Source organism: Rhinopithecus bieti, unplaced genomic scaffold (genome assembly GCF_001698545.2).
Source record: "Rhinopithecus bieti isolate Rb0 unplaced genomic scaffold, ASM169854v2 scaffold_19708, whole genome shotgun sequence".
Taxonomy (NCBI): domain Eukaryota; kingdom Metazoa; phylum Chordata; class Mammalia; order Primates; family Cercopithecidae; genus Rhinopithecus; species Rhinopithecus bieti.
Window position 1 is genome coordinate 710963 of NW_016810765.1, and position 23817 is coordinate 734779.

The 23817-nt window shown below is 40.3% G+C and overlaps 1 pseudogene; it reads right to left on the minus strand.

Moving 5' to 3' along the window:
- LOC108542621 (cell division cycle-associated protein 7-like) overlaps positions 1-13005 on the minus strand; it is a 50364-nt pseudogene extending 37359 nt beyond the window's left edge.
- Between the last annotated feature and the right edge of the window lie 10812 nt (positions 13006-23817).

Below are 23817 nucleotides of genomic sequence, written 5' to 3' on the forward strand. Positions count from 1 at the left end.
GCAACAGTGTAAGGAGAGTGAGGTATGGGAGATTCCTCTGGTGGGTGAGAAAGAGGAACTGAGGGTTTTATTATTTCTGTTATTTGGATTTGTCTGGGTTGAGCTGAGGAAGAAGTGCTGGCGGAGTTTGAGAAGCTATGTTACCACCGTGATAATTCTACATGTGAGAGGTTGGGACCGGGGGCACAAAGAAGGTCTATTTTCTCCATGGTTTTGGTTCCTCTGAGCAAACCAGATTTTCTACATTGTGGGGGTAGCTGGGTGGGGATAGTGCAATGTGTTACCTTGAATTTTTTTTTTTTTTAATAGTTTGGGTAAAACTTAGAGAATTAATGGATGAATGGATAAACAATATGTGGTATATCTGTACAATGGAATACTGTTCAGCCTTAAGAAGGAAATTCTGACACATGCTACAACATGCAAGAATGCTGAGGATATTATGCAAAGTGAAGTAAGCCATAACAAAAGGACCAATTCCATTTGATGCCATTCATGAAACAAACCTACAGTAGTCAAATACATAGAGACAGAATGTAGAATGGGTTACCGGGACTGGGGGGAGGGGGAAATGGAGAGTTATTGTTTAATGGGTACAGAGTTTCAGTTTGGGAAGATGAAAAGTTCTAGAGGTTAATTACACAATGTGAATATTCCTGGTTACTGAGTAGCACACCTAGAAATGGTTAAGATAGTAAATTTTATGTTGTGCAGTTTTTTATCACAGTAAGAAAAGAGATAGGGTATTTCTGATTTTTTTGGATTCTTCTTAAATTTTGGTGTATGTATTTAAAGAAGGATTTTTTTTTTTTTTAATGAGTAGCAGAAATTTCCAGTGAGCTGGGTACCATAAGCCCCTTTTTTTTTTCTTTTCCCCTAAAGATCTTGCTATGGAGGAGAGGGTTTCTTTTGTTCTTATTTTGTGTTTCCTACTTCTAAGCCCATACAAATTTGGGGAAGAAAAAAAAACATTTAATGAGCACTTTCTCTGTGCCTGTCCCTTTTACATATGTTAACTTGTTTAATATTCATAATAATGGTTTAAGTCAACATGTAGGTAAAACTGAAGGTCAAGAGAGGCTCAATTATTTACCTAAATCCTACATGTGGTGATACACGTGGAACAACAACCACAAGAGTACTTGGCATTTATTGAACACTTACTGTGTGCCAGACATTTACTATGTGCAAGGGTTTTATTCATTTAAGCACTAGATCTGCCTTAGAATCTAACTGCTTGATCTTCTGACTGCATTCCCCCATTTGTAGGCCGGGGGACTGAGGCTCAGAGAGGGTCAATGACATGCCCAAAGTCACACAGCTACTTAATACCAGAGCTAGGATCGGCGGTCGTATCAATGCTGTTTCCAATTCATATTCTTTGCTATCTTCTGATTTAGCCAAAAGAAATATAAGCCCTATTTAACGGGGAAACACATTTTTAAAAAATTAGAGTTAGCTCTTTTAAAGGGAACACTTAGCAACCTCTAGACTGGTGTTATGGGTTGTGTTTCCCTTTGGCATCTCTATCAGAGCCATTTAAATCAAGAATAAAGGGACGATAAGATCACTTTTCTGGATGTAATTTCAACTCTCATGGTGTACTCCATGTAACTTTATGAATAAATAAATACACTGTTCTGAATTTTCTGGGGTGTGGCTGAATCAAAAAATTATTCTTACTTGTATTACACAGTATTTTTTATGGCTACAATGGACATGTCTGACTGATGGGAAGCCACTGCATCACAAGAAAATAATAAAGCTGAGGCATGAAGTCCTTGTCTAGGATGAGTTGAAAATTTTTCTGGGTTCCACATTGTCTTGTGATGAATTCTTTTTGGTTTTGAATAAGTGCCATCGACTCTCAGACCAAGGCCGTGCATCAGCTTGAGGTACGTTGCTTGTTCTGTCTTTGCCTTTCCTTGTCTCTTTCTTGCTCCTCTTAGGTTCAGCATGGTAACAATATGCTTTAATTTTATGTTTCTTTCCTGGTATCAGAACTGAGCCTCAAAGCCACACAAACCTCAATTTTTTTTTCTTTCAATTTTGTGCTGGAGTCCAGAAGAATTCAGATTTGGAATCAATACATGACATGTCCACAAAAGAATTAAACAGAGTTGGTAACATGGAGATAAAATGTTTCTTTCCTCCCTTGGGTTTAACTTTGTCTAAAGTAATAATAAAAGGGGGAACTTACCGTGTGTAAGCAATTTGCTCTGCTTCCATCTAACCAGACAGTCAACTGGTTTTACGACACAGGTTGTAAGATGAATTAAACCAATATTATTTATTTGCTTTTCAGCATGAAAAAAAAATAGATCTATCTGTTTCTAAGGTTATCATGTACAGCACTGAAGAAAATGCCACCCAGAAATATATTTCCTATACTTTGAAGCCTATCATTGTCCTTGTTTCAGAGAAAGTAAACATATGTGTACACATGTACACAAACAAACACAGACCATGTTTTATTAGCCCCCTTTTGTCTCCTAGCACACTGAAGGGAAATAGAGACAGTAAAACACCGCCCACACAATTCAGCAGCCTTCACTGTGGGCTTCTATCAATATTTACTACTGAGGGGCCCCCGGGCTTCTTGCAAGACTATTTTGGCCTCTAGTGAAAAACCTCTGCGTTCTGACTCTGATTTCAACACTGTTCAATTTCCTGACTGTGGAAAAGGATTTCCACTAAATTTCCCCTCCATAAACCTGGAATTGTAATAAATAAATGCTTCTCACCACCTCTTACCCCTAGGACCTGCTTGTATCTGTGAGGATTCAGTAATATTTGTGAGAGACTTTGTACCTAGGATTATCTCTTGTAAGTGTGAAGTTCAGGTCATTTGGTTTTTCTGCTCTATTTAAGGATTTATTCCCATGGATCAAACCTGGATTTGACCTCTCAGAGGTTTAAGTTTCTATCCTGTGACATCGTGCTTGATACTGTCCATCCTACTTTCCATTTCGGTTTCTCTCACCTCTATAATCAGGGTAATATCTGAAGTAAGACAAGATTTGCTGTTCTAATTCTTGATTGAGTGCTGGCTCATGGGCCTATATTGATGGTGAAGGCCAGGGACTGAAAAAAAGGCAAATGACTGATCTCTAAAGTTGTCTTGTGGCAGAAGAACAAATTGTTGAAAATAAAAAATAATTCCTTCAAAACATACCATTTGATTGCCTTGACCTTTTTTTCCGAGTTGGCTTTTTCTTTTGAGTGAGGATAAGCCACAGTGATGTTTCAGCTCCATAAACTCCAAACAGTAGTAGGAGAAGACATACAGTCAGGATGAGAAGAACCAGATCAAGGCCCTTGTCCAGGTTTGAAGACTCACGTGGGAGCAGGCTACACTCTAGGGCTACCCAGAGGGTCAAAATCAGCGTTCTCATAGTTTGTGACGATGTTCTCTCACTGGTCTCCTTGCTTCAATCTTTCCCTTGACCTATGAACAAGATAAATGGGATCACAGTCATTCTGCTGCTTAAAATTCTGTAGTGGCTTCCAAAACTTTAGACTAGGACACCACATTTTTTATTTTTATTTATTTATTAAACTTTTAGGTTCAGGGCTACATGTACAGGTTTGTTATATAGGTAAACTCATGTCATGGGGGTTGTACAGACTGTTTTGTCACTAGATATTAAGCCTAGTACCCATTAGTTATTTTTCCTAATCCTCTCCTTCCTCCCACCCTGTGCCTTCCTCCCACCCTGTGCCTTCCTCCCACCCTCTGCCTTCCAATAGGCCCTGCTGTGTGTTGTTCCCCTCGATGTGTTTGTGTTTTCATCATTTAGCTCCCACTTATAAGTGAGAATATATGGTACTTAGTTTTCTGTTCCTGCATTCGTTTACTAACTGTAATGGCCTCCAGCTCTATTCAAGTTGCTGCAAAGGACATCATCTCATTCTTTTTTTTATGGCTGCCTAGTATTCCATGGTGCATATGTATTACATTTTCTTTACCCAATATGCCCATTGATGGGCATTCAGGTTGATTCCATGTCTCTGCTACTGTGAATAGTGCTGCAATGAGTATATAGATCAGATCACATGTGGGCTGGTAGAATGAGTGCAAGGTTTTATTAGTAGAAGTAGCTCTCAGCAGATGGGGGAACCTGAAAGGAGATAGTTTTCCCCTAGAGTTGGGCCACTAAGCAATGTGTGTTTTCCCCTCTAGGTGTTTATATCATTTAGTTCCCACTAATCAGTGAGAACATGTGGTATTTAGTTTTCTCTTCCTGCATTAGTTTGCTAAGTATAACGGCCTCCAGCTCCATCCATGTTGTTGCAGAGGACATCATCTGTATAGTATTCCATGATGTATATGTATTACTTTTTTTTTTTTTTTTTAAACCAAATATGTCATTGATGGGCATTTAGGTTGATTCCATGTCTTTGCTATTGTGAATAGTGCAATAATTCAACTTCATTTGCGGACTCTTCTCAGACTGCTTCCACTGAGCCAGCCAAACTCCGTGTAGTTCTGCTGCTTTCTGCTAGTGGATGGCCTGCTCTTCCGCTGGCATGCTCTCGATGACCAGCCGCCTGTGTCTTCTTCACCGACGTGTTCCTCTTGATGTCCTCTTGCTTGTGTCCCCTGATGTGTTCCTCTTGCCATACAGCAGCTTCTGTCTCTGCCTTGCTAGGGTCTCGGGTTTTTATAGGTCCAGGATGGGGGCATGGCAGGCCAGGGTGGTATTGAAAAGTGCAGCATTTGGGCAAGAAGGCAGAAGTGCCTGTCCTTACCTAGGTCTGTAGGGGTGGACCCCTAGGCAGGGACCACACCCTCCTCTACCCAGCACTTTCCTTCACGCTTTCCATATCATTTAAAGGCACCACACTCTTCCCTTCCCAGCACTCCCGTATTATTTGCTATTGTGAATAGTTTTGCAATGAGCATACGTATGCCTGTGTCTTTATGGTAGAATGATTTATATTCCTTTGGATATATATATACCCAGCAATAGGATTGTGGGTTGAGTGGTAGTTCTGTTTGTAGCTCTTTGAGGAATAATCACACTACTTTCCAAATGGTTGAACTAATTTACGCTTCCACAAACAGTGGATAAGTATTTCCTTTTCTCCACAACCTCACCAGCATCTGTTAGTTTTTGACTTTTTAGTAATAGCCATTCTGACTGGTGTGAGATGGTAGGTCGTTGTTTGGATTTTTATTTCTCTAAACATCAGTGATATTGAGCCTTTTTTTTTTTTTTCATATGCTTGTTGGCCACGGGTATGTCTTCTTTTGAAAAGTGTTCATGTTTTTCCCACTTTTTAATGGGGTTATTTATTTTTTTCTTGTAAATTTATTTAAGTTCCTCACAGATGCCAGATATTAGCATCCTTGCCTTGTGCTGGTTTCCAAGGGGGATGTTTCCAACTTTTGCTCATTTAGTGCAGTGTTGGCTGTGGGTTTGTCATAGATGACTCTTATTATTTTGAGGTATGTTCCTTCGATACCTAGTTTGTTGAGAATTTTTAACGTGAAGAGGTGTCTAATTCTATCAAAAGCCTTTTCTGCTTCTATTGAGACAGTCATGTGGTTTTTGTCTTGAGTTCTGTTTATGTGATGAGTCACATTTATTGATCTGCATATGTTGAACCAGCCTTGCATCCCAGGGATAAAGCCTACTTGATCATGGTGGATAAGCTTTTGGATGTACTGCTGAATTTGATTTTTCAATATTTTGTTGAGGATTTTTGCATCAATGTTCATCTAAGGATACTGGCTTAAAGTTTTATTTTTTTGTTGTGTCTCTGCCAGGTTTTAGTATCAGGATGATGCTGGCCTCATAGAATGAGTTGGGGAGGAGTCCCTGCTTGTCAACTTTTTGGAATAGTTTCAGCAGGAATGGTACCAGCTCTTCTTTGTACAATTGGTAGAATTCAGCTGTGAATCTGTCTAGTCCTGGACTTTTTTATTGTCGGTGGGCTATTTATTACTGATTCCATTTCAGACCTTGTTATTGGTCTGTTCAGTGAACCAATTTCTTCCTGGTTCAGTCTCGGGAGGGTGTATATGTCCAGGAATCTATCCATCTCTTCTACGTTTTTTAGTATGTGTGTGTAGAGGTGTTCATAGTAGTCTCTGATAATTGTTTGTATTTCTGTGGGGTCAGTGGGAACATCCCCTTTGTCATTCCTAATTGTCTTTATTTGGATCTTCTCTCTTTTCTTCTTCATTAGTCTAGATCGTGGCCTATTTTATTACTTTTTCATAAAAACATATCCTGGACTTCAGAACACGAAATTCTTACTAAGACCTTCTGTTGTCTTGTCCCTGTCTGTTCCTGTAACCTGATTTCATTTTCCTCTTGCTCACTACTCTCCAGTCATATTAACTTGCTTTAATTTTCTTGCACTTGCCAAGCTCTTTCTTGCCAGCAGATCTTTGGCTATGTTGTTTTTCTTGCCTGAAAAACTCTTTGTCCATTTGACTCCTACTGATTCTTCAGGTTTTAGCTTAATGTTACTTTCCTGGAAAGGCCTTTCCTGCTGATTTATTTCAAAGTATTCTTTTCTTTTCATGTTACATATCATAATTTGTTAATTTGTATTTATATGTTTATTGGGGTGTAAGAGAAATATCTGTCGTAATCACTGGATAGTAAGATTTGTAAAGGTAGGAAAGAGATTTGTTTTATGTACTATTGAGCTTCCAATAATTGGCAAGTAGATAAATAATATTTGTGTGCGTGTGCATGTGTGCATGCGTGTATATCTTGGGGTCAAAAGCAAGATGAACAGCTCATACTCAGATCACATACAGCACCAAGCCAAGTAATGAGATAAAACTAAGCAAGCTGTTGAATATCAGGAGACCCAGTTCCTCAGGAGCAAGGTTGTATATCAAAGACCTGGCAAATGGCACAGGATGAGAAATGTGTGTGCTCTAAACAAAGAAGAGGAATCCAAATAAAAAATTGGGAAAGCTGATAGTGCCAGACATAGGACCTTAGCAAGGTAGTAAGTAGTAGACACACAGCACCAACAACAAGGACACTACAGCTCAGCAGGAGTGTCCTGGCTCGGCAAGGAAGATTCTTATAGGAGAGCATTTGGATTTCGCTGCAGTGATTCAACTCACAAGGTCTTACTGTGGGTCTCCTGTAACAGTTACCGGGTCTGACATCCCTTTTTGCCCTACAGGCTACCTGGAATGTCTACATTTGATTTTTCACCTGTGGATACTCAGTGTGCATAATCCCTCATCCCAGCCAGAGTGTGCTGTGCAAACACTGTGTGACCATTTTCAATGTTCACCATGTAGTTTGTAATTATCATGGCTCTCTCCTCTTCCCAAGGGCATTTAGATTGGGTGATAGAACATTCTCATCTATTTTAAATGAATTGTATCAGATTAAAAGATCCTGGGGCTGAGAAGCCCACACAAGTAACAAAAAGGAAAAAACAATCATTCAAGGCTGCTTTTACAAAATTATTTTTTGCTTTGTAAAGGCTACGCACCCTTATCGGAAGAGATAGACAAAAAGGAATGTTCTGGCATCTTGCTGGGTTGATAAAACAAAGGCTGTTTGAACAGGATGTTGTCGACCATTTTCAAGTAATTTTCCTTCCTTGAGTAAAGTTATGTGTTTTAAATGAATGAATTGCTGCCATTATTATTGATCAATCTTTTTTCCCCTTCAAGGTTGTCCCTCAAGTGTTTCTGTAGTAAAATAAGAACATAAAATCTCAGACAACCTCAGCACAGTTTTCTCCTTCCAACCCATTTCTTCCACTTAAGTATGTATTTCAATTTTGTTGAGAAGGAAGGTTTTCTTTTCCTGACGTAAAAGTGGCCCAGTAAAGTGCATCCCACATTCCGTGGCCGTACCTTTTGCCTGTGTGGACACTTTCTGGGGAAACAGTGTCCATGGTAAATGAAAATAAGCAATAAGTTGTGAATTAGAATTGACTTTCCCAGGAACGACTTTTTAAATGGGTGATCTACCATATCAAAACCAGAGGGGGAAAGTAATAGCAACTATTAAATTTGGGCACTAACAGTTTGGGAGGCTGAGGCGGGTGGATCATCTGAGGTTGGGAGTTCAAGACCAGCCTAACCAACATGGAGAAACCCCGTCTCTACGAAAAATACAAAAAAATTAGCCAGGCATGGTGGCCCATGCTTGTAATCCCAGCTACTCAGGTGGCTGAGACAGGAGATCACTTGAACCCGGGAGGCGGAGGTTGCAGTGAGCAGAGATCGTACCATTGCACTCCAGCCTGGGCAACAAGGGTGAAACTCTGTCTCAAAAAAAAAAAAAAAAAAAAATTGGGCCCTAAGCAAGTGCAAAGCCATAAGGGTTGGAGAGGCTGGGGAATAGCCAGGATGACCTGGCTGAATTGGACTATCTGATTGGTATCGTAATAGACACCTGAGGAGCCATAGATGCTAACACTGAGGGCTTCACACTGCAGCATGGCTTTGCAATTCAGCAGGTCAACACTGAAGGCTTAGCACCACTGGCACCCTGTGGAAGCAGGCCTGAAGTGGTAATGGGATGGCTAGATAGTTCAAAAGAAAGGTCACTGTGTTTAAACAGAAGATAAGGAAACCTGTCTGAGTTGTAGTTGTCAAAGCACATGGAAGAATATGACAGATGCTCAGTTTCACTGCACACTAAACCGAAAGGAAGGAAGAGACACAGTGATTACTTCTGGAATTGTGCATGTTATTTATTTACTGTGGATTCATCATGATAGTGCATTGTTTGGCTATAGAATGCTTCTTAATGAAAATCCTCAGATATACCTAATGTAAATGATGAGTTAATGTGTACAGCACACCAACATGGCACAAGTATACATATGTAACAAACCTGCACGTTGTGCACATGTACCCTAGAACTTAAAGTATAATAATAAAAAAAGAAAATGGGGTACATATTAAAAAAAAAGAAAATCCTCATGAGTAGATGGATACCCTCTTATTTTCTAATTTAATACATGGCTCTTCTGTGAATACAGATTTAGTAAATGATGTTAGGAACAGAACAAGAAAATTTTATTTATAGCTATACGTCTATATCCAGGTACTTGTAATATGATTTTTCTTTTTCTTTCCTCTTTCTCTCCTTCCCATCCTCCCTCCCTCTCTTCTCAGCTGCTACTTGAAAACAGCCCAGCATTAGATAACTCCCTTGGTTCGTTTTTAGGGATGAAGCAGTCATTTTCAGTCAACAATTGAGCTTATCAGGAGAAAATGACACAGAGTGGGGAGTAAACAAGAAAATAACCAGGGGCCTACATTGAAGTTCATTATTGAAAAGCAGGCAAGTCTTCCTCCTCCCTCTTACAAAGAGAACTCCCTCACAGGCATCTTCCCTCTCTGCCTGAGAGAGATTCCTTCCCTACTGCTTGTCTGCATGCTCCAAAAAGAATTTTGACTGTCTTCTCACCCAAGCACACTTTTTTATTAAAAAAAAAAAAAAAAAATAATCCCCCAGCTATGAAATGACAACTGAGTGGACACATGCAGAGCTACCAGGAAATTACAGTTCTTGCCAGCTTGGATGGCCCAGCCTAGACTGTTTGCACTGAAACTGAGGGTGTATAAACCACTGCTTTGTTGGACTCTCAGGGTGAGAGGAAATTTCTTAACCAAGAGCTCCGCATGGAAAACATTGTTTCTGTAACAGCCTGAGGTCAAACTCTGGGGATAGCTAGCAAGAATTCCATTGGCAGCGTTCAGTTGTCTTGAGGTTATGAAGGGAGAAAGGAATCCCTTTCCCTCTCACCACCTCCAAGATGCAGTGGGTCCTGGATTCTGAAGAACTCTGTCTGCCTCAGCCATTTTTGAAGGGTTCTTAAAAGCAGAGGTGTGAATTGCAGCTGAGGTTGTCTTTGTGGTGAAAAAACTCTTAGGCCTGAGGAAGCACTGCCTTTTTATCAGAAATACCCACCAGGTAGGAGAAGATAGAGATTGGAGGCTCTGAGAGTTGCAGGCCTCCAAGATCTTGCTTATGTGCTTAGAAAATGATACAGCATCATCATGTGTTATGTTTTGCAAAGGCTGTTATTTTCAAGGAACTGGTCCCACTTGGATATTCTTAGAACAGTTTGAAGTAACATCCTTAGGAGACTGCAGTCATAGGCACTATTCAATCACAAAGGAGACTTTTAAGCCAACTGTTTTCAAATCTTATTTATTTTTTTTCAAATCTTATTTTTAAAAGTGTAAAGAAACAACTTTCAACAAGTTTGGGGCTGAGAAAATCCAAATGTAAGGAACTGGGGTGGTGGGAGCCAGGGGCAGGGGAGGGTGGAGCAGTTGCTTGGGAGTGAAGGTCAGCAGCCACCTGAAAAATCTCTGACTCGGCAAACTTCTTGTTTTTCCCTCTAAACTTTCTGCCTTCTAACATCCCTTTCTAGGAGATAAATAGATGGAGGAGGAAAAGACCCTACCAGAGGTGTCTGGGTCTTCTGCACATGTTATCTCGGGCTGGGTTTAGCACCTGCCTCAAAAGCAGATGGATGACCAGGCACTGTGGCTAGCATCTGTAATCCTAGCACTTTGGGAGGCTGAGACCGGAGGATTGCTTGAGGTCAGGAGTTCGAGACCAGCCTGGGCAACATAGCAAGACCCGTCTCTACAAAAATAAAAAAATTAAAAAGATTAGCTGGATGTAGTGGTGTGTTCTTGTGGCTCCAGCTACTCAGAAGGCTGAGGCAGGAAGATCACCTGAGCTCAGGATTTTTAAGCTGCAGTGAGTACTATACTCCAATGGGGATGGCAGAGTGAGACCCTGTCTCTGAAATGAAATAAAAATGAAAATAAATTTTAAAAAGCAGATCAGTATGAGATGATCAAGGTCCTCTGAGTGGCAGAAGGCAGGGCCATGCTTACTTTTGAGCTCCTAGGACATTGGTGCAAGGTGGATGCTCAAATAATACCTACTGAATATGAGAAGAGTGGAGGGGCTCGGGAAGGGGAGAGAGAGAGAGAGAGAAGAAGACAGAAGGAGGAAGGAGATCCCTCTAGTGTGTGCTGTGACGCCTACCTGATTTAATGACTTGATTTTACTGAATTATCATTTTGAGGAATCAAACAAATGAACAGGAACTTAAAAATATTTTTAACCCTAATTCAGCCTCTATTTACATTTTGGACTTATCCAGTACAAGGATCTTTAAAGTTCAATTTGTGAAAACACCAAGTTTTTAGTATCTACCATCTTCCTTCATTTATTCTCTGGCATATAGCCAGCCACACCCACCTGCAATGAGCTTCAAATTTGGAAGAAAAGGAAAGAGTGCATTCTTAGAACGAGGCGACCAGAGGTGCTGGGTTTGAGATATGCCTTGGGGGCCTCTATATAGTCCTCATCTTTCTTATTCCATCATGCTTTAGTCCTCATTTGGGGGTCAAAAACCAGAGCCTAACCTGTTGTAACAACTGACCACATGTGTAGGGAAGTGATAGACATCTATCTGGACTTCCTCAAAGATAATCAAGAACTGTCCCAAGGCTGGGGACATAAGTAGATGGGAGGGAGGGGATCAAGGACACACTCAAGTGTGGGAGGATGGTTTAATTCCTTACGCTATATGGATTTTCATGTGATTAGTACCACCCGGTAGTAGTTTCCAAATGCCTTGCAGTACCTGGATTACAAAGATCAAGACATGACATTTTCTACTCTCGACTTTTAGTGATAATGTTTTCGTAAATCACTCCATGTTCTTAGGTATGAAATATATATGATCTTGTAGTAGGATTTTATTGCACCTGTTTTTTGGAAGGAGAGAGCTAGGGGACTCATTGCATCAGGAATCAATAGTGAGTTGACACCTTTCCGGGCTTTCTGTTGTTAGAGGTGGGGCTGCAGAGGGATAGAGTGTGCACAGAGATGTGTAGCCTTCTAGGTGTGCCTGCTCCAAATGAGGCTGGTGGGCCTGCAATTTTGTGAAAAGTTTGCTGAGAATGATGTTCTGGGGGGCGAGAATATTCCTTTCCCACATACCTCTCATCACAGCAGGAGGTAAAACAAGACACCCCAGAATTAACCTGAATTGAGAGGGAAAAAAATCCTTTAAAAAGCAGTATTGCAAAGCAATATGACATTAATCATGCTTCCCCGACCTTTGATTTGCTACAGTCTAGATCATGTTTCTGACTTTGAAGAGTCTCCAGTTCTGATCATTTGAAGAGGATTTTAGGCTCTGGCAATGAGTCATATGGAAAAAAAAAAAAAAAATGCCCACCAGATGTATCACTCTGGCTTCATTTTTTGTTCTCTCTCTTTTCAAGCACACTGAACTTTTCTAGGACCTGAAGGTGCCTCGCTGTCCCTGCTGTGTCAAGCACTTACGCCTCACTGGTGCCTCACCTCCTCTTTGGCTAATTTCAACGCATTCTGTGGTCACTGAGAAGCCTTTTCTAACCCCTAAGACTGGGCTAAGATCGCTGCTCTGAGCCCCACATCATCCTGTGTTCCTTTAGGCCCAGTGATTAACGCGTTGCATTTCAAGGTTTGTTACTTGTCTGTGTCCCACTAGACAATGGGAAAGTTATATTTAAGTTATCTGTGCCTCAATGTCCTCATCTGTAAAATGGGATCTTTAGGTATACCAATCATGGGATATGTGAAGATTAACTGAATTCAAGTATGTGAAGCAAGAGAGGATCTCTGGCATATACTCAATGCTGACAATTGTGAGTTATTATTTTTATCCTTGAGGGCAGGACCCATATCTGTCATTTTTATGTCCCTACAGCTTGCCTCAGGGCCAGTGCAGAGTAAGCTGCCAAAACTACTTATTAAATACATGGAGACACTCAAGAGCTCTGTAAAGACTAAGTCACAGTTTTAGGAACATTGATGTCTTTGGCAAGATTCCTGTGGCTTTGCAAATGTCCAGACTTACTCTAGCTGCCTCTGTGATAAGTGGAGGCAGCAATGCCTTTGACCTCAGCACAGGTGCAACTGGGTGGTCCCGTGGGAATGACAGAGCCTCTCTTCTCTCAGCATTCTGCTGAACTGCGTACATGGCACTAAATACCTAAGCAGGCAGAAGCTTGGAGAAAGCTGAGAGGTACCTATTCCCATCTACCTACTCAGAGAATTTTAAGAAACACAGATAAATGCAAGAGACAACATGGTCATAAAACGGGAAAAGAGTGTGGCTTGGAGGTAGACACACTGTTTTGCATTCCAGCTCTGCAGTGTAATCAGATGTGGTTTAGTTATTAACCTCTCTCAGCCCTGGTGTCTTTGTCCATAAAATGGGAATTGTGAACTATGGAATTAGTAGGACTAGAGTTAAAAAGTCAGTTTTGCTATTTACTAGTTGCATGACATTAAAGCGGTTACGTAACCTCTTTAAGCCTCAGTTTTACTGATTAATAAAATGTACTTAATAATCATATCTGATAACAAGATTGTTAGGAGATAAAATAGCATATATAAAAAAGTTAGCTTAGGAGAAGTATGCAATAGTGAAAGTCTGTAGTGGTGCTGTAAATTATTTCTTGAAATACAGCAATTGCACATGATAAAAAGAATTCTGATTTGTTGGGCAGAAGCTTACAAAGATGTCTTCCAAATCACAAACATCATGCATTCCTCTCAGGAGACAATTTTATTACAAAGAATGGTAACCCAACTGGAGGCACAGACATCCAATTTGTTTTAACTCTCTGTAGCATTCTGAATCATTTGTAATATTCCGTTTGCCCTGGTTGCTTTTAGCAAGAAGTGTTTTATCGTGTAGAGAAACACATCAGTGACCATCTCCTCCTTAATAAACCATGTCTTTAGACACAGCATTGTGCAATATGATTACAAGCCATTAGGGGACATTCCTCTTACTACCGAGAGCAATGGAGCAAGTGATGTTAATATTACTGAAGCTTCTCCTGGCTCAGCTGAATTCCACTAATACTTCCGTTTAGGAAGCAATACCCAAGAATGGCTGATGAATCTGATTGCCAGCCCAGCTTGATAATCTTCAGACTACATTTTTGCATGTTTCATGCTTTGGAACCGAACACTCTTAAATTGTTTTTAACTGCTGAATTGCATTTCATCTCGAGATCACACTAAGAGGGGAAAAAATCCAACAACTTTAGCAAAATTTTTGGTTTAGCTGTTGCACATTCCTCTGCTTTACAATGAAAGTATCTCTTTATGCTTCTTGGCATCTGGGAGGAGACTATTGTATATTTAACAGAGTCTTGGGTGACAGTGGTGTGGTGCTGTTGAGTAATGTATTGGCAGGTCTTCTGCAGTGGACCCACCAATACAAGCATGTGGCCCAATTTCCAATTACAGTGTTTCCATTAGAAATGTCTTCAGGGCATAGTGTCTGAGACAGAAGGAAAAGGGTAAGGACACATCTGCCTTAGAGCCCTGAGGACAAAGAACGGAATATAAAATGGGCCACACTGCACTTGCTGGTCCCTATCCTATCATGATATTCTTGTATTTAACTTCTGCTGCTCCAGGCCCAGCCTTTACAAAGTTTCTAAAAAGTGTCCTGTTTCCAGGCTAGTGATGGCCTAGAGGCAAAAAGGAAGTCCAGAATAAAACCATTATCTGAGAACTCTTTTGTTCAAATATTTCCTGTGCAAATACAATGTGGAAGGCCAATGCCAGGCCCCAAGTATTCAATGTAGGACTCCTGGGTTTTGAGGACCTTAGATGGGGAGACACACACACATGCAGTTGGAATATGAGGTGAGGTATATCAGAGGAACTAATGAAGAGCTTGAGATGCACAGGAGGGAGAGTAAATGTGCCTGGAAAACGGGGGAAGGTGTCCTTGAGGACACAGCATTTGGGCTGTGCCTCAAAGGATGTGCCATGTCTCCAAGAGTGTCCAAAAGTGACCAAAAGGCTTTTCTGTCAGATAGAAACACAAGCAGTACTAACAGCATACATTTGCAAAATGCGTCTTAAGTTTATGAAGTAAAAAAGACAGTTGGTATTTCCTCCAATGTATAGCAGAGATAACGATGTCTGAAGAGCAAGAGTCACTTACCCAAGTTTCCATTGGTGACCTAGGATAAAGCTGGGACAAGGAAGTAGGTCAGGATCCACATTCGGGTTTCCCGAATGGTTTCTTGGTCAGCGTGCTTTCGCACTCAGCACCTGTGAGAGGACAAGGTCCACGTGCATTAGCAGCTCTGATTGCTGTACAACCCCTCCTGAAGTGCTTCAGGTAATAGTGCAGCATTTTGCCAGCTGCCTGGATTGGGCCAGCCCAGGCCACAGTCCTGTGCATTTGGGAACCCCTGATGGGGAGAACGGCTAAGGCGGGAGGAATGTCCCGACAATTACCTAGCTCCCTGCACTTTCCCATCTGAGCCTCTAGGTGAGAGTGTCATCAGGGACACCTGCCAGCAGCCAGACTCCAGAGTGGGGTGAACGTCCCTATCACCAGGGTGCTTTGTCTCTGTGTGGATTGTTTTATGAGCCTTATTACAACAGCTCTGTGATAGTAGTATGACAGATAGGATTTTCTTAGTGGAGACAAGGATACTGAGGTGCAGAGAGGTTAGATGACTTGCCTACATGACAAATCATAAAACTGGGGCTGAAATTCAGATATCCTTTTAGTCCCACTGGCTCTCGGTCTGCTGAGGAATGTGGTGTCTCTTCATCGTGGTTCCTAGAATTCTTTTGATAGGAAACAATGCCTTTTACTCTCTAATTGAGCTATGGTTTAAAATGAAGTATTAGTCTGCCTTCAATTCTTGCCAAATCATAAGTCATCTATATTAGGTCTATCCCTGATAGCAATTTTTGATGAGTGGGAAGGGTTGTGGGAGGGAATACTGAGATACTAATATTCTTCAGGGATGGGAGGAGAGAGAGGGGGGAAAATGCCCTTTTCTGCCAAAGTGGGTGTGTGAAAACAAGTACCGAATACCCAGCACCCTCACCTGTGACCCCAACTTCCCCAGAATCCCCCTGTTCTATGTACATATACTCTACATCAGCTCCTTTTCCTCAGACATGACATTGCTTCTCCACTTTGAAGCTAGGCTCATGCTGTTCCATTCAGCATTTTTGCTTGTAAACGTGACACCATTTTCCCATGGTCATTTCAATTTTTTTTTTTTTTTTTTTTTTTTTTTTTGATGCTCCTGCCTGGCTTCATTCTCTTGTTTGATACAAAACGTCTGAGCACTCTTGAGGTTTCTTGGCACTTGCTGTATTGTGCCTTGAGCTAGAGTTGAGTTGTGTTCTTGGCTAATTCCTCCCGCTGAGTGCAGAGGGCAAGACCTATGTCTTAGTCATCTTAGTAGAGAGTAGATATATACAGATACCGTAAGATATATACTTACAGTATACAGTACTGTAAGTCTATATATATATACACACACAGTAAGATATATACTTACACTAAGAATATAGTAGGTGCATGATCAAAGAACAGGGACCATCTAAGTTTTTAAATATAATTTATGATTCTGCTTAGGATCAGCTCTGCTCCATGGGAGGCCCAGTTATGAGGCCATAGAGAGGACCTGGACCTTAGGAAGGGTGCTAAATGTCCTGAGTGAACTACTTGAACCATGGATTAAGGGTTGGGTGAAGGAGAAACCCTCTGGAAAAAAAGATGCCCAGGTCCAAATAGTTGACCATCTGTAGCCTCTTCTCCAAATCTGTAGCACACTCCATTATAGACAGTCCTATCCAACCTCTTAGCTGTAGTGACCAGGCCAGGGCAATGTAGTCAAGGGGAAGAGACAGGCCATTATGTCCCTCATTCCTGATTCTGAAGTGCAGCTGCTCAAATGCTGTTTACTTGTGAACGCATTGGCTTCTTTCCAACCAATGTGTAGAAATCTCTGACTCACATTAAGAACTTTGCAAAATGACCTCAGTATAGTGAATGAGAAATTGAAGTGTAGGTGTTTCTGGGTGCAACAAGGATCCTTGGATGTCAGCAGCTCATTTAATATGCATAGCACTTGACAGTTTACAAAACAGTTTTACACATCTTTCTTCATTTGGCCTCCACAATTGTTTCCATAAATCAGTAGAAGAGTAATTTTACTTCCTCTTTACAGATAGGGCTCAGAGAAGAGCCTTGTCTGTGACCACGTGGCTAATAATGGGCAGGGCAGATTCTTGAATCCAGAACTGCATTTGCCAAGTCTAGAGGTATTTCTGTTATCCTCAGAGCATCTTAGATAACATCCACCCATCCAAATGAAAAGGATAAGGGTGTCCAGGAAGTGAAATAAATAGATAAGAGAGAAGAGGACAATAAGTGAAGCTATCTGAGAATATGCAAACTGGAGCCAGTGCAGGGAGAAATGTATTAGCTTTATTTTGGCAGGTAACTTTTGTTTTTTGCTTTTAGAGAAAGAGAATGAGAAACATGTCAAAGGAGTAATTTGTTGTCTACCCCAACATTCCTTCCTTGGCACCAGTACTTATTTCCCAGTAGAAGGGCTGGAAAAGGCCAACACTGCTTTTCCAGGCTCCCCTGCAGAAAGGCATGTATGTGTGACTTAATCATGGCCAGTGAGACCAGAAGATATGTCTTCTGAGAGCCTTCTGGGACAGATTTTCCTCCCTGGTGCTGGGTATGCACCTTGCTCAGTTCAGTACCTGTGGGATTCACTGATAACATGAAATACACTGATCCACAGCTTGTCTGAGATGAATGCACGTGCTGTGTGATCCTGAAGTTCTTGATGTCTGTGTTAGCTTTTCATATAGTACATCTGCTGGAAAGAAGAGCCTTTTCAGACATTTGTAAGCCTTTTGTGGTGGGAGGGGGGTAAGTCTGTAAGTATGTGTGACAAGGGGCTGCTATAATGTAAAGCCAACTCACCAAACATGGGCTTTTGCAGTAATAAGGATGGGAAGTGAAAGATCAGGCATCATGGAAAAGAATTTCCCCATTTCTTCTACTTGGCCTACAAATGTAGCTTTTCTGACACTTTTGAGGCCCTGCTCCTTGTCTTGTATTCAGCACCTAATAATGTCGTTACAAATGTCAGGACTGCAACAAGCTCAGTTGTGTTGTAGCAAGTAGGAGACTGCTACAAAATGTGAAGAGTCACTAATAGTTTTGGCAACAAAACATGACAAGGTGCCTATTACCAGAGGCAATTAAGTGCACCTCATGGGGATTCAATAGACTCTGGGACTGACTTTAATGACCCAAAAATCCACTTGCCCTTTTCGTTTTCTCTGTTATGTCCAAGTAATAAAAATATTGAGAAAGTTATTGTAACTATAAACTTGCAGCATAGTTCCTTTTTTTAAAAAAATAAAGCCTGATCTATCCTTTGACTTGGAAAATGATTCATTATACTTTGATTCAAAGAGAGAATAAAACAGATAGTGGAAAGGGACCAGTTCACTTTGTGTCACTTGGCACCAAACTATTTGGGCACCAACCCAGGATAGATGAGTTTTTACATTGCTACATCGGAGCAGGCAGCCAGTTCTACATTCATTTCTCAGAAAGTCTCCAAAGACCAATAGTCAACTAAAATCTGTATTTATTGATTTATTACTAATTTTTAAAATGTGTATGTATTCCTGGGGTACAATGCAATTTTGCTACATTGACATATTTCACTGTGGTGAAGTCAGGGTCTTCACTGGGGCCATCACTGGAGGAGTACATGTTGTGTCCACCAAGTAGCCTCCCATTAGGTATAATCATATTAATGTTATTCCTGAGAGGCTTTGGAAAGACTTTCCTAAATTGGATGAGAAACTATTCATGAAATACAAAATGTAATCAACAAAAACAGAAGTAGGTTCCTCATTTTAGTCAAACTACTGTTACCCATGGTCTCATCTGTGCTACTGCTCGGTTCTAGCTCTTGGAGTGAAGCTACCCCTTAGGCTGCCTGTAAGTGACAACAACAACAAAAAACTCGGAAGATTAGGACTACATCTAAATATTTTAGCTTAATAATAGGTGTCTACCAAAAATAAAACATCAGACACAATTCCTAACAGTGAGATGTCAGTGAACGCACTTTAAAATCAGAATAAGATAAGCCTGTTAGCTCCCACCACTTCCATTCGCCACAGGAGATCCTTACCTGTGTAAAGATATGAAACTAAAGGATACAGATTGGATTTATAAAACCAGAAGCACACAGAGAATAGCATGCAAAAAGAGATACTAATGGTGACATGGTTCAAGAATATATTTAGTAAACGATGCGCAAGATCTGTATGAAGAATAGTGTTGTTTGTATATCAGTAAAACCTTATTGAAATTCACTAAGAAGACCTAAATAAATACAGAAATAGTCTATGTCATGTATAGAATTCCTCAATATTATAAACTTGTAACTTCTCCCTAAATTGAATTATAGATTTCTGGCAACTTTCATTAAAATCTCAACTGCTTTTTGGAGAATTTAACGAGCCAATTATAACATTTAAATGAAGGAGCAAAGTCTCGAGGAGAACCAAGATTCTCCTTAAGAAGAAAACATCGGAAGGGCTAGAATTACCAGATAACCAGGCATAAAGTTATTATGATCAATATAATGTGGCATTTTCACAGAGAGTTACAAATTAAACTAAGGAGAATAGATGGCCGAGACACAGATCTACATACGTTTATGTGGCAGAGGTGGCGTTGTAAATGACTAGGAAAGGAGGTAGTATTTAATAGATAGTGCTGAGAAAGTTAATTATCCATATGGAAAAAAATGAAACAAGTTCTATTTTCACACTGTAAAGAAAAATCAATTCTAGTTGAATTAATGCATACATATAAAAGGCAGAACTTTTCCAAGAAAGTATGGGATGATTTGCATTCTTGGGTAAAGAAATACACATTTCAATAAAATGCAGAAAGTACTAACATAATTTTAAAAAATTAACTATATTAGGAACTTATGTTCAAAGACAACATAAGGTAAATGAAAACACAAGGAGATGGCATTTGCTTGACATATAACAAATAGAATTTATTTCTGAAATGTACAAAAAAATTTCTACATATCAATTAAGATGGAGATAACCCAATAGAAGAACGGGGAGAAAGATATTTTACTAAAGAGGCATCATGAATGGCAAATGTATATAAGAAAACATGTTTAACTTCATTTGTAAGCAGGGAAATGCAAATTAAAACTCCTTTAATAAAGCTCCAAACCAAGCAAGAGTATATAATATATTGCTTATTTATAAATATATATGCTAAAATTAGAAAGCAAATCAATGGTAAATACTACATTCAGTGCAGTGTTCACCTCTGGAAGGAAAGCTTTAGGGTAGGGAAAGAGGAAGCCCACAGGTGGATTAAATGCTAAGAGTAAAGCTCTGGTTTTACATTTCTTGATAGGTTCATAATGTCCTTTTTGTTATATTTTATAATTCCTATATTCATACATTCTTTAGTAGGTATCATACATATCTTTTTTTTAAGTCAGTGAAAAAAGGCAAGGAGAAGAAAGAGACTGGATACAACCTTTACCTTGTTTCCTTGCATCTCCACTTCTGTCTTGGAGAGTGAGACTTTTGAAGCCATGAGAAACATTTTTCTGTGCCATATTTCTTTTAGGCCAGACAGAAAAGAGCCTCTTCTCCTAGACCCTGGTAAAATCTCTTTGTGCAGGCTCCTGACTCGCTGGCTTGTGCTCTGTAAGGGTAGAAATTGACTCACTGTTTCTTGAATAAAGTAAAGAAAGGTAAATGGGTTGGTGCAGCAGAGTTGTAATTCAAGCATTGACCCAGCCATCCCATTACTGGGTATATACCCAAAGGATTATAAATCATGCTGCTATAAAGACACATGCACACGTATGTTTATTGCGGCACTATTCACAATAGCAAAGACTTGGAACCAACCCAAATGTCCATCAATGATAGACTGGATTAAGAAAATGTGGCACATATACACCATGGAATACTATGCAGCCTTAAAAAAGGATGAGTTCATGTCCTTTGTAGGGACATGGATGAAGCTGGAAACCATCATTCTCAGCAAACTATCGCAAGGACAGAAAACCAAACACTGCATGTTCTCACTCATAGGTGGCAACTGAACAGTAAGAACACTCAGACACAGGAAGGGGAACATCACACACCAGGCCCTGTTGTGGGGTGGCGGGGGTGGGGGGAGGCATAGTGTTAGGAGATATATACCTAATGTAAATGACGAGTTAATGGGTGCAGCATACCAACATGGCACAACGTATACGTATGTAACAAACCTTCACGTTGTGCACATGTACCCTAGAATTTAAAGTATAATAAAATAAATTGCCGTTGTGCTGTATTGTACCCAGTACCACATGCAGATGGTTGTTTAATAAATGCTTTTTAATGATAGCAATGATGAGAAAAAATATTCCTTTGAGAGAAGGTGTTGGTTTATACTGGCAGTCATGAAATTTATAACTGTTAACCTTTTGGGCACTTGGATAAATACCAAATAAATGCATACTTACAAAGCATAGACTATGAGCTTCCTTGAACTTTTACAGTTGAAATTGCTCCTGGAGGCTAAGTAAGAAGTTTTGTCCTAAAGACTTTGCCTCCTGGGGCTGTTCTGTTCTGGGGATAACGGGAATCCAAGTGATGTCTCTGTAGTGCCAACTGCCTCATTCTTTTACCGGCAGGTCCCACAGTCCAGCAGGGAAATAGGATGGGGTGAGGAGGTGGGGCAGTCAGCGTCGTTTTTCCTTTCCCTGGCTTTAAAGAATTCTTAGCAGAGCAGCAAGGTGAAGGAAGGAGAGTTTTATCCTACATTCCAAAAGAAACTTGAGCCTTCTCAGGATAGCTTGTGGAAGGGAAAATACTCTCTTGAAATGTATCTCCATGGCCAAAACCATCAGCCTGATGTGTCTGAATGGTGCTGTGATTCCTTTGCTTAGGAATGGCAAGACCACCTGCCACTTTGCCTTTAGGATCAGAGTTTCTGCCCAGAGGATGGGCTGTCAGAGGATGGAAAGAAAAACCCTCTAAAAAAGAAACTAGATATTGATTTGAATTCAACAAATGTAAAATACGGGCCCCCAAACCATTTTAAAGCCAAAACAAAATGAAGCTTAAATAATGACTTTGAAGAACATGAAGCAAACCTGAATTGTTTTCTCGAATCTCTCTCTTTTCTGTGCCTTTACTGTGTGAGAAGTCTTCCCCATGTCCATCTTGCTTCTCTCAGCATTTTGTGGCCTGATTGGAATCTCACCTCTCTATGTCCCTGAATCCATCTGAGAGTGGAAGGATCTTCTTTTGTGACTGTTTATGGCATTTTTTTTTTTTTTTGGTCTGAACACTGTATTTGGCAACAATTCTTGTTCAGCCTTTGGATTTTGATTGTTGCTGAGACCTATTATTTTAATGCAGGGCATGATACAATAGGCAAAACATGAGCTTTTCAGTCAATCTAATTCAATTTATTTGTGTAGACTCAGCTTTCTTCCAAAAAGGAATTACAAAAACATTTAAAAAAAAAGTTGCAATAAAATTAACCACATAGCAGAAATATGCCAATCATAAGGATAAATAGAGCTGAAAACCTGGCACTGAGCCACCTGTCAGCATTGTGAAAAGAGAAACATGACAAGCTAAAAAGAGCTCATTACCTAAGAAGGGGAAATACCGGCTCTGAAGAAGAGGTACGTCCCACCCCCACCATTAAACTCTGAAAAAACATTCATAGAGTTATATCTAAATTCAAATCCCATTCTACCTCTTAAGTAGCCTTGAATCCATAATTAGTTTTTTAAATGGCTCCAAGACTGGGTTTTTGTGAATCTTTAAAGTGGGTATGAGTATACAACTGGGTGATTATAAAGATTAAAATGAAATTTGTGTATTCATTAAAGTACATGGCACATAATAGCTAATTATCCACCCACTTATCTACCCATGTATCTGACATCATTTCTCCTGTTTCATAAATCATTTATTGTTGTTTCATTTTCCATGGTTTTGGTACTTTTGTCCATGAGATTGTAAACTTTTATAGGCAGGGACTGACTCTTATATTGTTTATTCTCATTCATTCTGGTAAAGTGCTGGTCATAAAGCTGCCATTCCATAGCCTTTATTAGTTTGGTTCTTCCCATGAGTGTATCTTGGGTTCTCGTTTACTTCTCTTCTCTGTTAGGCTTCTCTTTCCTCTTGACTTCAATGGTGAAGGAAATGTTCTCCCTTCCTGGACTGCGTCCCTGGGCTAACTCCTCCATGATTTTCTGTGTTCTTTCCAGAGAGTGGTGAGTATTGGCTACCACTCTGCTCTGTACCTCATTGGGTTCCACTGATGTCCAGACCAACAGAAGAAGGAAAAATGGCAAGTAGGTTTGTCTCACCCAAATTCTGGTCAATCAGATCTGCTGCCTGAGAGTGACCTTGACAGGTATGTGGGAATACACCCCTGAAGGAAACTTAAAAACCTTTTGAATCCACAGGAGTCCTGCACTGTTTATTGTGCATAAGCATGGCCCTCTTTCATCAGGTAAAAAAGTGAGAGCCCCTGCCTCTGCTCCCTGGAGAAGCTCTGAATTCAGAGAAGGCACAGGGAACTATGAATATTATGTCAATCCAAATGTGCTGGCATTCAGATCTTCCCACAGAACCAGCTAAGCCTTAATGAGAACTCCTAGATTGATATTCAATTCCCCTTTGAAAACATGGTATCATAGCCTCCACCAATTCCTACACACACAACCCAGAAGAGCCACCATGGGAGCTGCCAGCCAACTGGAGGAAAATAGAGACCCTCCTGAATTGTCCTAAACTGTGCTTTCAAAGAAGCCTTAATCCACTCAGTTTTCTGTGATACGCTAACTCAGGCCTTCAGAGATGCCCTAACAGTTGACATCTCCTGTATAATTTAATCCTCATAATGACT